Source organism: Sciurus vulgaris (assembly GCF_902686455.1).
Source record: "Sciurus vulgaris genome assembly, chromosome: X".
NCBI lineage: Eukaryota > Metazoa > Chordata > Mammalia > Rodentia > Sciuridae > Sciurus > Sciurus vulgaris.
The window spans coordinates 49,509,227-49,524,461 of NC_136471.1; the positions used below are offsets into that span (position 1 = coordinate 49,509,227).

At 39.4% G+C, this 15,235-nt stretch overlaps 1 pseudogene across 1 annotated transcript; it reads left to right on the plus strand.

Annotated features, from left to right (window-relative positions):
• Positions 1 to 2,596: 2,596 nt before the first annotated feature.
• LOC306651387 (large ribosomal subunit protein uL18-like) lies at positions 2,597 to 5,607 on the plus strand (annotated as a pseudogene). Its single transcript has one exon. The product of its transcript is annotated as a large ribosomal subunit protein uL18-like (transcript).
• Positions 5,608 to 15,235: the final 9,628 nt, after the last annotated feature.

Genomic DNA, 15,235 nt, shown 5'->3' on the forward strand with positions numbered 1-15,235 from the left:
TAATAGTCCACAAGAGGAATTCTTGGAGAGGGGTATCTCCAAGAATTTCAGCAGGTGCCCATCAAAAACAGATTTATTTAGGGAAGCAGATACACATTCAAGGGAGAGCATGGATTATCTCAAGGGGAGATGCCTTTTGGGGTAAAGCAAGGAATACACATTCAAAGGAGAAAGTGGCCCATCTCCAGAGGGAGAGACAGCAGCCCATTTGTCTGGGGTGTTAATATTTATAAAGGGAGAATAGCTTGGGGCTAGACTAGAGGAAGAGTCTGGGTGGGGTCACAATTTCACACCAGTTTTCAAGCACTTGTATTGTGTTACATTTTGCAGGTAAGGACATAGGACAAGGGCATGGGCTGGGTTGCTCAGGAGTTGCTTGTTTTTCAGTTCAGTTCATGGGTATTTCTTGTATTCCAGCTGCTCATGGGTGTTTCTTTTTTGTGACTCAGTTTATCTTTATTTTTCTGTATGCCCAAATTCCTATCTCACATCTTCCCTTTTCTGTGTCACTGATTTGTTGAAGAAACTGGGCCATTTTTTTCTGTTGACTGTTGGATGCTCTAGATTTGGCCAGTTACTTCCTGGTGACATTGTTTAAATTGTCCTTTGTCCCTTGTATTTCCTAATAACAGTAGTGAGAACTAGAGGTTTGGTTAGATTCGTTGTCAATTTTTAGGCAAGGATACCTAGTAGATGGTGCCATGTACTTACTACCACAGTGCATGAGGAGGTGCAGTATGGATTTGAACCCAGGGCCTTGTGCTTGCAAGGCAAGCACTCTACCAACTGAGCTATATCCCCAGCCTATGCCTATCTCATTTTGATTGATGCTAAGATTCATCAGAAGGTTCAAGTGATACCAGATTGTGCTCCCTGTAATAAAGATTCCCATCAACTTTTTATTTATCTTTTGTTTGTTTGGTTTTGGTACTGGGGTTTGAACCCAGGGGCACTTAGCCATTGAGCCACATCTCTAGCCCTTTTTTTATATTTTATTTAGAGACAGGATCTTGCTGAGTTGCTGAGGCCGAACTTGAACTCATGATCCTCCTGCCTCAGCTTCCAGAGCTACTGGGATTCCAGGCATGCTCCACCGTGGCCAGCTCAAATTTTTAGTCTAATAACCTCTGCATAGATCTATTATTTCAATAAAGAATTACAAAATGGTGATTTTTCTAATGTGAGCACTTCTTTTGCATTTATTACAATCCTTCTATAAATAGAAACTTCTTATCAACTATTTGCTTACTCTGAACCACAATGAATACAGAAAAGTCAGATAAATGTTTCATTTTTTTCTCCATCAGTTTTGTGAGTAATAAATATGTGTTGCCTTTTTTTTTCTTGGTGGGGAGGTTAGTCCTTCAATGCTTAGGTAGGCCATTTACAACTGTGCCTCCGGCATCACTTTCTGCTTATGGGAAGTCTGAAAGTCAACCAGTAGCAAAAGCTTCAGGTGCTTTCAGGCTGTTATAGAGCCTGATGAGTTCTACAGAGGGCATGTGCATGGCCTTTTCATGTCCTTTGTTTAGGTGGGGGCTTTTAAAATCCCTTATTCCTCCATGTATCTCCTTTCCAAGTCTCTTCCTTCCCAAGCCTTTCAGTCTATCCTTTGCTTGTACCAGCTGGTAACTATCTCTTGCTACATGCTGCCACAAGCAATACTTTTGCCTTGAAATGCGTTCAGCCAGTGCCATCCAATAAGCTGCCCCAGCCCTTGGAATGTTTAAAGTCAGCTGATAGTCAGCTGTACCCTTTCTTCAGGGAACCACCAGACAGGTTAAAATACACACACACACACACACACACACACACACACACAATTCTTTGAGAGTAAGGTCTGTATTGGTTTCATCTGGCAGAAGAAACCTACACCGAGTGTGAGCTGCCATCTTTACAGCTGCCACTGCTCTGGTAGTGAGAGACAGTGAGCAGGCAAGACAACAACGTCTTCATTAAGCTCTCCCTTCATTCACTTTAGTTTTTATTTTAAACTAGATTCCAGAGTTCTGTGAAAATGGCTTCTGACAATTGGCTGGCTTACTAGTTGCTTTTGTGGAGAGAAAGAACCCTACAATTCTCTTCTCCACCATTTATAGTGACCCCCAGCTTTTAATTTTTTGTAAGGATGGCAATGTCACTCTTAACATGCCAGAACTAAAACTATATGTCCATTTTTTTGTGTGGTGCTGGGGATTGAACCCAGGGCCTTGTGCCTGGGAGGCAAGCACTCTACCAACTGAGCTATATCCCCAGGCCTAGATGTCCATTTTTTAAAAATATTTCTTGTTGTCAATGGACATTTTATTTGTTTATTTATTTATTCATTTATTTATATGTGGTGCTGAGCATCAAACCCAGTGCCTCATACATGCTAGGCAAGTGCTCTGTCACTAAGCTACAACCGCAGCCCATAAATGTCTATTATTTTGCACAAATTATTGCATTACTGACCAGTGGAATCCTTTTGAAATTTGCTCCTTTTTTTCTTTTGTTGGAAACCCAGTAATCTTTGAAAGCTTCTTGCTTTCTGTTTTACCATCTCCCAGGCTCATCGTGTATATTTACTGCTCCGGACCTCCAAAGAACTCTGGCTCTTTTTCAGTGGGAAAAGGTATTTAAAGACCAAAACCTGGGTGCTAAGGGCATTTTATTGTTGCTGGGTTGTCATTGATTCCAGGCTTTTTAATGAAGGAGCTAGAAAGAACATACTTTAACAGTAAATATACATTTTCCCCTCTGTAGCACTGCTGGACCTTCAGGTCTGTGTCAAGCCATAGATACATAGCTATGTTCTGTAGTATTGGGTTTGTTAAAGCTATTAAGATAAAGCCTACTTTAAGAGCTACCAAGTCAAATTTAGAAGAAGATGAGAGGATTAAATCAATTACTGCATTTGGAAACTTGGTGATTGTTATGGTTTGGATATGATATGTCCCTCCAAAGCTTCCATGTTAATGAAGGAATATTTAGAGGTTACAGCAAAAGCTATAACCTAATCAGTCCATCCTAGTTTGAATGTACTGAGTAGTACCTATAGGCAGGTGGGGCATGGCTGGAGGAGGTGGATCATTGGGATTGTGCTATGAAAGGGTGCATCTTCCCTGTGGCCCTCCTTGCTGTCCCACACCTGCTCATCCTGCTGCTTCCTGGCTGCCCTGAGATGAACACCACTTATCCACCATGATAATCTGCCTCATCTTGGGCCCAGAGCTTTGTACTTGGGTGACCACGGACTGAACCTCTGAAACTGTGAGCCAAAATGAACTTAACCTCCACTAAGTTGTTCTTGTTGGGTCTTTTGGTCACAGTGAAAAACTCAGTGATCCAGGATAAGAATAGGACAACATACATGAATACAAGATGATAATTTATTTACTAACAGATATCTCTTGTCACATTGCTTATGCCTGGATAGAAGGGGATATAATAGTATATGCAGCTTATGCACACCACCTACCAAAATATGGCATGTTGGCTGGACAGATTATGCTGCAGTATCTTGTACTGGCCTGCTGCTGAATCAGTCTTTTCAATAGGTTGTCATGGGCAAGATCTGTGAAGGCCAAGTGGAGGTAACCAGAGATAAATATAATGTGGAAAGCATTGATGGTCAGCCTGGTGCCTTTACTTGCTATTTGAATGCAGGCCTTGATAGATTTACCACTGGCAATAAAACTTTTGAAGCTCTGACAGTGGCAGTGGATGGAGGCTTGTCTATCCCTCAGAGTACCAAATGATTTCCTGGTAATGATTCTGAAAGCAAGGAATCTAATGCAAAAGTGTATTGGAAGCACTTCATGGATCATAACTTTGCAGATTATATGCATTCCCTCGTGGAAGAAGATAAAGATGCTTACAAGCAACAGCTCTCTCAATATATAAAGAAAAACATAATTCCAGACAAGATGGAGGAGATGTATAAGAAAGTTTATTGTGCTATTGTAAAATATAAGCAAATATGCATACACACATATACACATATGTGTGTGTATCTCTCCCCTTTTGTACACAAAAGGTGGCATACTATAAAAACTGTTTTCCACCTTGCCTTTTTTCATTTATATTATCCTGAAGACCATTCCATCTCACTATAAAAAGATTGTCTTCATTCCTTTTTATAATCATGTATTACTTCATTATGTGGCTATATTGAGTTTCTTTAGTCTGTTCATTTTATAAGTAGCATGAATGTGGAGTAGCAAAGGGCATATGTCATTTTGCATTTTTTAAATATGTTTTTGGAGTAGCTTCCAGGAAGTGAAGTGTGTGCATATGTAATTTTCTAGATATTGACAAATTCCCCTCCACCATTTTGCATGCTAAGCAGCAATATATTAGCATTCAGGACTCATAATATTTCTCCACAGAGTTACTGTGAATGTATTGTGGTAACTCCTTTATGGCATGGGAGAGACTTCACCTTTCTCACTACTCATCACACAGAAATATACCAGAGCTTGCACCCTATTATTCTCCCTATTACATATTGTGTGCCCAAAACAAATGAATTGCCTTAGAGTAATGAGGAAAAATTTGTGGCTAGCCTTGTCTTGTAAAGAGCCCCTTATCAAGCCTGGTTGCATGGGACTGAGGAAAGTTCTGAAACATTAAACAGCCTTGATTGCCAATGAGTCCACATTGTGCCTACACCAACCATGCTGACTTGCCTATGCAAGTGTGTCCCGAGCTCTGGAAATCAGAGCCCAGTATACACAAGACAAAATGGAATATTAAATGTATATCTTTAGGCTCTCCTAAAGTACTTGCTTTTCTGTTTATTTATTATCAGCTTTGAAATAAACCCATCGCAGGCTCCCAAATGACAGACCCATCATTGTTTTTGTTATTGATCTTTCCCCTAGTGACTTCTAGTCACTGCCTCTCCCTATGTTTCCTTGGAGCTCTCGCCATCTTGTGGCAGGTCAGGAGCCCTGAGAAATAAATTTTTGACTTCATAAGTGAAGAAACAAAACCCACACTCCTTACTATGTTGTGTTGTATATGCACAATGCTTTTTATTGTCTATAATTTACTTCAAAGCACTTTGATATCAATGTTTTGTTATGTACTTTATTTCATCTACTCTAAGATACTTTTTAAAAACTTTTTATTACCTCTAAATTCGGGGTGAATTAGTTTGAACTGACAGGAATTTTTCTTTTTTTGGTGTGTTAAAGAATGGTGAATCTTATCACCTATGACATCTTGGATTCAAATAATCAATTATTTAATGAAATATTGTATCTGTCTACAAAATGATATTTTGAAAAGTTAGTGCAGGGTAGGGGCAGTAGAGATAGGAATAAGGAGTGCATTAGTCATGTATTTTGAAGGAGAGGAGGAAAAAGCAATGTTTATTCATATTGATAAACAATTTTTACAGTTCTAAACATTTGAGTTTTCCTAATCAGAAATGCATACTCAGCAGAGATTAGTTAGCATTTGAAGACCATAGTCAGGTGTTCACACCACAAAGGTAGTTATACCCTAGGGTGCTTACACTTTCCTATCTGAACCTATACTAAATCAGAAATTCATAAATTTTCCTTGTGCCACTGAAACTGCTAGAAGAAAACATAGGTCAACACACCAACATATTTGGTGCAGGCACCTACTTCTTCATTTATTTATTTTTTTGCGGTACTGGGGATCGAACTCAGGGCCTTATGCAAGCACTCTACCAGCTGAGCTACCTCCCCAGCCCTATACCTACTTCTTTAACAAGACTCTTAAAACTCAAGAAATAAAACCTAGAATCAACAAGTGGAATAGCATGCCTGTAATCCCAGCATCTCTAGAGGCTGGGGCAGGAGGATTGCAAGTTCAAAGCCAGACTCAGCAACTTAGTGAGGGCCTAAGCAACTTAGCAAGACTCTGTCTCCAAATAAAATACCAAAAGGGGCTGGGGATGTGGCTCAGTGACTAAATGTCCTAGGTTCAATCCCTGGTACAAAATAAAAAATGAATAGCTTTAAATTAAAAAGCTTCTGCACAGCAAAAGAAACAATTAACATTGTGGAGAGAGGTTGAGAATGGGAGAAAAATCTTTGCCAACTACTCTTCCAACAGGGGATTAATATAAAGAATATACGAAGAACCCCAAAAACACTTAACCCCAAAAAACTCAACACCGAAAACCCAAATAACCCAATCAATAAATGGGCAAAAGAACTAAACATTTCTCAAAAGAAGGAATACAAATGTCCAACAAATATATGAAAAATGCTCAAAATCCTTAGAAATTAGGGAAATGCAAATCAAAACTACACTGAGATTTCATCTCACTCCAGTTACAAGAGCAGTCATCAAGAATACAAATAGAGCTGGGATTGTAGCTCAGTGGTAGAGCACTTGCCTAGCACATGCGAGGCACTGGGCTCAATCCTTAATACCACATAAAAATAAACAAAGGCATTTTGTCCATATACAACTACAGAAAAAATTTTTAAAAAGAATACAAATAACAATAAATACTGAAGAAGATGTGGGGAAAAAGGTACACTCATGCATTTTTGATGGAACTGCAAATAGTACAACCACTTTGGAAAGAAGTGAAGATTCCTCAAAAGACTAGGTATGGACCCAACATATGACTCAGTTATAGCACTCTTGTTATTCACTGAAAAGAACTAGAATCAGCATACTATTGTGATACATGTATACCAATGTTTATAGTAGCACAATTCACAATAGCCAGATATGTTACAAAACCAGCCCATGTGCCAATCGACAGATGGATAAAGAAAATGTGGTATATATACACAATGGTGTTCTACTCAGTCATAAAGAAGAATGAAATTATGGTATTTGCTGGTAAATATATGGAACTGGAGAACATCATGCCAAGTGAAATGAGTCAGACTCAGAAAGTCAAGGATCAAATATTTTCTCCCATATGCAGATGCTAGAAAGAAAAAAGGAATTAAAAAAGGGATCTCATGAATATGGAAGGGAGAACAATGGTGTAGAGGAAGGATTGAGGCAGAGGGAGGAAGGATGAGAAAGGGAAAGAACTGTGGAATGCAATTGACCAAATCATGTTATGTGCATGTATGAACATATCACATTAAATTCCACTTTTATGTATAACTATAATGCACTAATAAAAACATAAAATATAAATCTTAAAGAGTCCAATGTTTTCAAAAAAAGAAATATGTACTCATGAATACACATGTGTGTATAACAGTTTAGTAAATGGCTTGGAACAGAACACAAAGCTTACAAAAACTACTTATTAATGCACAGCTAAAATATTAAAATAAACCCACAAAACACCTTCAAACAAACAAAAACTTTCCTTGTGCCATGAGTCCCTTTGGCCAACTCTTTACAAAGTCATTTTTAATTCACAAAGTAAAACATATAGGATTACAACAAAAACTGGTTGTGTTAAAATACAGTCATCAAAATATTAAAGATACAATTTGTGCATATTAACATGTGCTTCTTTTCCCTCCCCAGCATTACTGAGGCATAATCAACATAAAAATTGTATATATTTATTTTGTAGAATGTAATGCTTTGATATGTGTATATATTGTGAAATGATTAAGTTAAGCTAATTAACATTCATCTCACATACTTATTTTTATGGTGAAATATTTAAGATCAACTCTTTTAGCAATTTTCAAGTATGTAATACATTATTGACTATATTCACCACACTGTATAATAGATCTCCAAAATCTTTTCATCCTGTTAAACTGAAACTTGCTTGCTTTGACCAATATTTCCTCATTTTTCTCTACTGCAGCCCCTGGTAATCATCATTTTAACTCTGCTTCTATGAAATCAACCTTTAAGGTTTCCACATGTAAATGAGAGCATGCAATATTTGTCCTTCTGTATCTGGCTTATTTCACTGAACATGATGTCCTCCAGGTTCATCCATATTACCACAGTGTTGATCAATCTAAACACCAAAAAATGTAGAAATAAAACAAAGACAAAAACAACAAAAAAGGACTTTACTTGGGGTGTTAGGAACTGCAATCCAGGAGACTCAGGTTTAGATAGCTCTGAATAAATGTTCCAAAGAAGGCAGAGAAAGTGGGAATAGTACAGAACCATAAAAATTCCATTACAGTGTACTTCTATTGAAATTGAGAAAGAAGAGGTGCTGTATGGCAGGGATCATGCAATTGATAGAAGATAAGTAAAATAATGTATGTATATACTTAGTAAAAGATCCATAAAACAAGAGTAATAACCTCTTGTTACACATCTTAAGTCTCTGGGCACAATATTAAGGAAATTTTCTAGCTGCCTCCAGTCAGAAGTTTACCAAATTCACATTCCTAGGCAGTGACTGAATGCATAAGTTCTTTTCCCTGATGGCCCCTCAACTCCATTTTGAAGGTTCTTTCAATGTTTTTCTTTGGGTGGGGTACTGGGGATGGAACTCGGGAGCACTCGACCACTGAGCCACATCCCCAGACCAATTTTGTATTTTATTTAGACAGGGGTCTCACTGAGTTGCTTAGCACCTCGCTTTTGCCGAGGCTGGCTTTGAACTCTGGATCCTCCTGCCTCAGCCTCCTAAGCAGCTGAGATTACAGGCACGCAGCACTGTGTCCACCCTCAATGTTACTTTAATTGTAATTTTCACAACAAATGGCAGGATTTCCTTCTTTTTAAAGGTGAAATAGCATTTCATTGTGTTTATTTTTTTATCCATCTGTTGATGGACACTGAGCTTGATTATATATCTTGGCTTTTGTGAATAATGGTACAATAAACACGGGAGTACAGTTATCTCTTCAGCATCTTAATTTAGTTTCTTTTGAATATGGACTGAGACATAGGATAGCTGGATAATATGGCAGTTTGTTTTTAAAATTTGGAGGACTTTGCATACTGTTTTCCATAAAGGCTATGCCAATTTATATTCCAACAGTGTATAGAGTTCCCCTTTCTCTACATCCATGCTAGTATTTCTTATCTTTTGTCTTTTGGCAATAGCCATTCAAATTGGGGAAGATGATATCTCGCTGTGGTTTTGATTTGCATTTTTCTGATGATGGGCAATGTTGAGTATTTTTACATGTATCTATTGCTATTTGTATGCTTCCTTTTGAGATACGTCTATTTCTGGTCTTTGTGTGTTTTAAAATCCAGTTACTTGTTTTCTTGCTATTGAGTTGAGTTCCCTAAATGCCTTTTTTATTATTAACTCCTTATCAGATGTATCATTGACAAATAATTTCACCCATTATATAAACTATGCTTTCATTCTATTGATCCTTTCCTTTGTTGTGCAGAAGCATTTTAGTGTGATGTGATCCTATTTGTCTATTTTCACTTTTGTTGTTTGTGCTTTTGGGTCATATTCAAAATTTCGTTGCCCAGATCAATGTCACAAAGCTTTTCCTCTATGTTTTCTTCTAGTTCTTTTGTAATTTTAGGCCTTACATTTAAGTTCTTAATCTATTTTGAGTCAATCTTTTTCCTATGGTGAAATGATAAAGATCTGTCATCTACATGTGAATATCCAGTTTTTCCAGCACCGTCTATTGAAGAGACTGTCCTTCTCCCTTGTATGTTCTTGGTAACTGTGCCTAAGATCAATTGGCCATAAATATGTAGACTGATTTTGGGGTTCTCTACTCTGTCCCATTGGTCTATATGTCTGTTTATATGCCAGTACCATGCTGAAATTAAAATACTGTTGTGAGTTGCCGGGCGCGCTCCCGAACCAGCATCTTGTTCCGGCTCCGAGGACCCCACAGTGACGGCCTTGATCCGCTTGGCATTGAGTGTGCCCCATCTCGGCGTCTACATGAGCCAATGGCATCCCGTCCGGAGTGGCTGAGGCCGGGGACGCGACTGTTCTGGACGTCCCTCAGCAAAGAGGAAGGGTGGAAACCGCATCCCGGAAAGGTGGAAAGACTATCTCCCAGTTGGACAGGATGGCTGAAACTTGACTGATTGCTTTTAAAGTCCCTTTGCAAAAGAGATCTGGAAAGACAAGTGACAAGACATATCTTCTATGTGGGCCAGGCAGAACAATGCACCTCATCAGCTCTGACTGTCCTCCTTGCCTGAAGTACAGCTCTAATTTCTTCTACACTGGATGTATATACAAAACAGTTTCTCATCAAAGAGAATTCAACTTGCTTCTACTCCCTGAACAGTGTTGGCACTGGAGAAACTGAGGTCACACCCTTCTGCGCACCACCATAAGGCGCAATCCATCGATTGTAGGAACTGTAATGGAGAAGGGAAAAGTCTGAGACCATGAGGCTGAATCATTCCAAGCAGAGCTCGCAGCTGCTAGCATTGGGAGAGCAATGCTAAGTCACTGGAATCACCCCAACTTCAGACATTGAGTGAGCATCTCATTCTCATGACATCAAAAGCGTCATAAAATCTCTTCTCCAGCCTGAGGCCACAGCTGATTAGGAGATATGATGGTCAATTTTATGTGTCAGCTTGACTGCATTAAGGAATACATACATGGTAAAGAGTTATTTCTGGGTGTGACTTTCAGAGGTTTTCTGAAGGAAACTGATGTGTGGTTCTCCAGACTGAGTGGGGAAGATCTGCCATCAATATGGGTGGGCACTATGCAATCAGCTAGGACCCCAGACAGAATCACAACAAAGGCATTCTTTTTCTGCCTTTGGAAATCAGGACTGGGTTTCTAGACTTTGGACTCTTAAGACTTGCACTAGTGGCTCCTGGATTCTAACATATTTGGACTGAAACTGAGAATTATGCCATGAGCTGCCCACATTCTGAAGATTTTGGATGTGAACAGAGCCACATGGCTAGCGTTCCAGGGTGTTCATCTAGCAAAAATATTTTGTGGAACTTCTCAGCCTCCTTATTCATATAAGCCAATTCCCCTAAGAGCTGTGGGGCCAGGTGGTCCCTACCTAGATTTCAAAGTATGTTGCAGACAGTCTGAAGGCCTGTTCCGAGATGTGTCATAGGAGCAGAGCCACCAACAAGATTCCATTTGGGGCAGTACCTTGTCATTAGAGGAGTGGGGCAGTGTTTAAAGACTCAGAACCAGAGAGCCATCAGTCCATGATTTCATTCTCTACAAATTTGGGCATAAGACTCCAACTCATGAGTGCTCTAAGCAAATTGAACTCAGCAGAAAATATAGAAATGGGCTGTCTGAGGTCTTCGGAGAGTCTATCCCTTGTCCTGGTGTACCCAGGATGCAGGCTATGGAATCAAAAGTGATTGTTCTCCAACATTAAGACTTAATGTTGTTTTTACATGTTTGGTTTTTTTTTTTAATTTTTTAAAATTTTTATTGTAAACAAAAGGGATACATGTTGTTTCTCTGTTTGTACATGGCGTAAAGGCATATCATTTGTGTAATCATAAATTTACATAGGGTAATGTTGTTTGAAAAAAAAATACTGTTGTAATCAGCTTCTTTTTTTTTTTTTTTTGCTGTGAACAAAAGACCTGGCATGAACAATTAGAGGAGGAAAAGTTTATTTGGGGGCTCATATTTTCAGAGTTCTCAATCCATAGATGGCTGACTCCATTGCTCTGGGGCCAAGGTGAGGCAGAATATCATGGTGGAATACTGTGGCATAGGAAAACAGCTCACAACCTGGAACCAGGAAGGAGAGAGGGGGAGAGAGAGAGAGAGAGAGAATCAGACACTTCCCTCACCACTGACGAAATATAAACCCCAAAAGCATGTCTCCAATGAACCACCTCATATAGCCCCACCCCACCTGCCTACAGTTACCACTCAGTTAATCCACATCAGTGGATTAATGTGCTGATTAGATTAAGGCTCTCCTAACCTGATCATTTCACCTCTAAGCTTTCTTGCATTGTCTCACAATCAAGGTCTGGGGGGTCACCTCTTATCTAAACCATTCCATATACCCTTGCAGTATATTATAAAAGCACATGGTGTAATGCCTCCAGCTTTGGGCTTTTAGGTCAAGATGACTTAACTATTCAGAGTCTTTTGTGGTTCCATTTGAATGTTAGGATTTTTTTCTATTTCTGTAAAAAATGTCATTAGAATTTTGGTAGGGGCTGCTTGAGCCTGTAAATTCAGTGGTTACTATGGATACTTTTTTGTGGTGCAGGCTATTAAACACAGGGCCTCATACATGCTGGGCAAGTGCTCTACCACTGGGCCACACTCTCAGCTCAGTGTGGACATTCTAATAATTTTGCATGCATGTTCTTATCAACCCAGAAAAAACCCAGGGGCAGGCCTAATGATCTCCATAATTTGAAGTAAGGATGAGCATAATTGATCTTTTCAGATATTGACAACAGCTGTAATGTGATGTGAAAATATGTTTGCTCTTTGTTAGTGACAAAGTCGCAGTTATTGCTAAAAAGACTCGGATATGTTGATGGCCTTCAGTTGGAAATTGATCAAAATAAGGAGGTATTTTTCCCATCAAAGTCCATAGGCCAATCTGAATTCTATCCATAAAACTTAAGGTTAGGAAACATTATAGCAGAGTCCATTACTAAGTAAAAGGGGTGTAAGAAATAATGTTTAATTATTGAAATTGTGTCCCAAGTATGTGGAATAAAGGACTGGTGGTGTGATTGAGTGGTAGAATCATGCTTAACATGAACAAGGCCCTGCGCTCAATCCCCATCCCACTCCCAAAACAAAGTGAAATGACTAGAAATATAGACCAGGTGCCTCCACCCTAGATGAATACCACATAAAAATTTGGCAAGTAACAGCTGGCGTTGTGGCTCAATGGTAGAATGCTCGCCTAGCATGTGTGAGGCACTGGGTTTGATTCTCAGCACCACATATAAATAATAAAATAAATGTCCATCAACATCTAAAAATCTTTTAAAAATATTTGACCTGTCAACCCAATGTCTCAGCTCCCTTTGGAGTGCCATCTAGGTCTCAGACACTGTGTGGCCCTATGTCCAACCATGTGGTTGGCAGCCTGACACATGGTCCCCCACAAAAACAAATGTTTGTTGTTTTTAGCCATAACAAGTTGGGGCAATTTGTAACACAGCAAATATAACTAATAAAACTCAGGGAGCATGTACTTGACCCAGTTTATAAGAAGACACTGTATGACTGTTTTTGTTCCTGATTGCTAATAATTGTATGTGTCATCACATTCAGTTTGATAAAATAATGAAGGTAATTACTTCATTATAATATTCCACAAAGCAAGGAGGTTGTGGGAGAAGTAATGTATAGCCCTCGCCTACTTGTAATCTTCAGAAGCTACGCAAATTTACCAAATTTTGGTAAAGGCATTTGCAAAGGCCTGCGAGGCGCTAGATAACCTGACCTATATACCTCCCTGAAGTCCTCTCTAACCACCTACCCTCACTTCTCTCCAACAAAACTGGTATTGTTAGTTTACTGTACTTCTATAACAAAGTACCACAGACTAAGTAGTAGTTTAAACAACCAAAATTGTTGTCTCATACATCCTGAGGGATGTGAGAAAGAGTCCATTCCAGGCCTGCCTCCTAGCTTTTGGTGGTTTGCTGGCAATCTTTGGCATTCCCTTGGCTTGTAGAAGCGTGTCTCTGTCTTCATCTTTGCATGGTGCTCTCCCTGTGCATGTCTGTGTTCGAATGTTCTCCCTTGTATAAGGATGCCTTGCAGAGGATTCCTAGACAAGATAAGTCCAATGCTATACCCCCAGTGACATGCCTTCCTCAGCCCCTTCCACCTTCCTACAGTCACCACCCAGTAGAGCATTCAAATTACGAATCCATTGAATGGATTAATCCCCTGATGAATTACAGCTGTCATCATGGCCTAAAAGTCCCACCTCTGAACCTTGCTATACTGGAGACCATGCTTCCAAAATGGACTTTGGGGGTATTTCAGATCCAGACTTTGGCCCTGGTCCCCAAAGGTTGTGCCCATCTTGCAATGAAACATGCTTTAAGTTCATTTCCAAGAGTCCCCACATCTTAAGAGTTCCAGCATTGCTCCAAAGTCCAAGTCCAAAGTCTCCTCCTAGACTCAAGGCAAACTCTTATCTGTGACCTCCAGTGTAAATCAAAATCAATTTTAATGCTTCCAATACGCAATGGTAAAGAGTAATCTTTGCCATTCCAAACGGGAGGAATCAGGGCAAAAAAAGAATGGAAGCAAAGCAAGACAGAAAACCAGCCACGCAAACATGCCCTGCAGCTCTAGGTTGAGCACCGGGGCACAAGGTGACCAGACGAGGTGTGGGCTTGGGCAGCTCTGCCCCTTTGGCTTTGCTGACCCAAGTTTTATACAGATATATAATATATATAGTATATAAAGTTATTGATTTTATACTATAGTTACTTATTTCAATACAGTTTAGATTCCATTACAAGTTAAAGAATAAATGTTTCTTGAATGAACACTGAATGAGTGAATGTTCACTTTGTTCTCTGATTGAGTCTCTGGAAAGTACAATGGAATCAAGATTTCCCTGAGGGAAATGGTGCTTATCTAAAACTCCTGAAGATACTCATTCTCCTCCCTGTGAAGTAAATCAATCTTATCTAAGGCACCAATTATAAAACAATAAAATAATTTTATTCCTTTCTCCAAAAGTTACCTGTTTGCCCTCTACTTGTACTACCAGGAAACCACCTGGTGGCAGCAGGAATAGGGTCAACTGGAGAGAGGTCCGTTCCCAGAGAGAGATATATTTTTGGGCTCTACTCAAAGACTGTCCATCACCTGCTGTCTCTTCTGCCTTGCTAGTTCTTTACAGGTCCAGGAGGCACGCATTAATGGGCCAGACTCAACAACTTGGAAGGAAAAAAGAGAATCCCTTCCATTAGATCAACTGAGTCAGAAAGGCCCAAGACCTTGAATCAAAGTGGTGGTTCTGATTTGTTCCTCATAAGGTTATTGGTTTTTTTTGTTTGTTTGTTTGTTTTGTTTTTTAGAATTGTCCACTTTGAGTTCTGGCCTGCCTGAACATAGAGGGATGAAACCTAAGGAACTCCCAGCTGCCTCCCAGCTCCAGGCTGTGGGACCTATGACAGGTGCTAAGATAAATTGATATCTTGACAAAGCCTCCTGGGTTTTTTTCATTCTCGTTTGTTTTCATATCTCCTGAACAATCAAAAGAGGCCTCTAACCGACATCTTTAATGTTTATCTAACTAAAGTTGGGCTTTTCCTGTAATAAAAAAGGAGGGATTGTTTGTGAAGATTGAAGCAAGATGGGGAGGAAAGGTGGTTTTGAAAAATTAGTTGTCTTAAAAGGTAGGGAGGAAGGTTGATTTTTAAAAGCTACTTCTCTGAA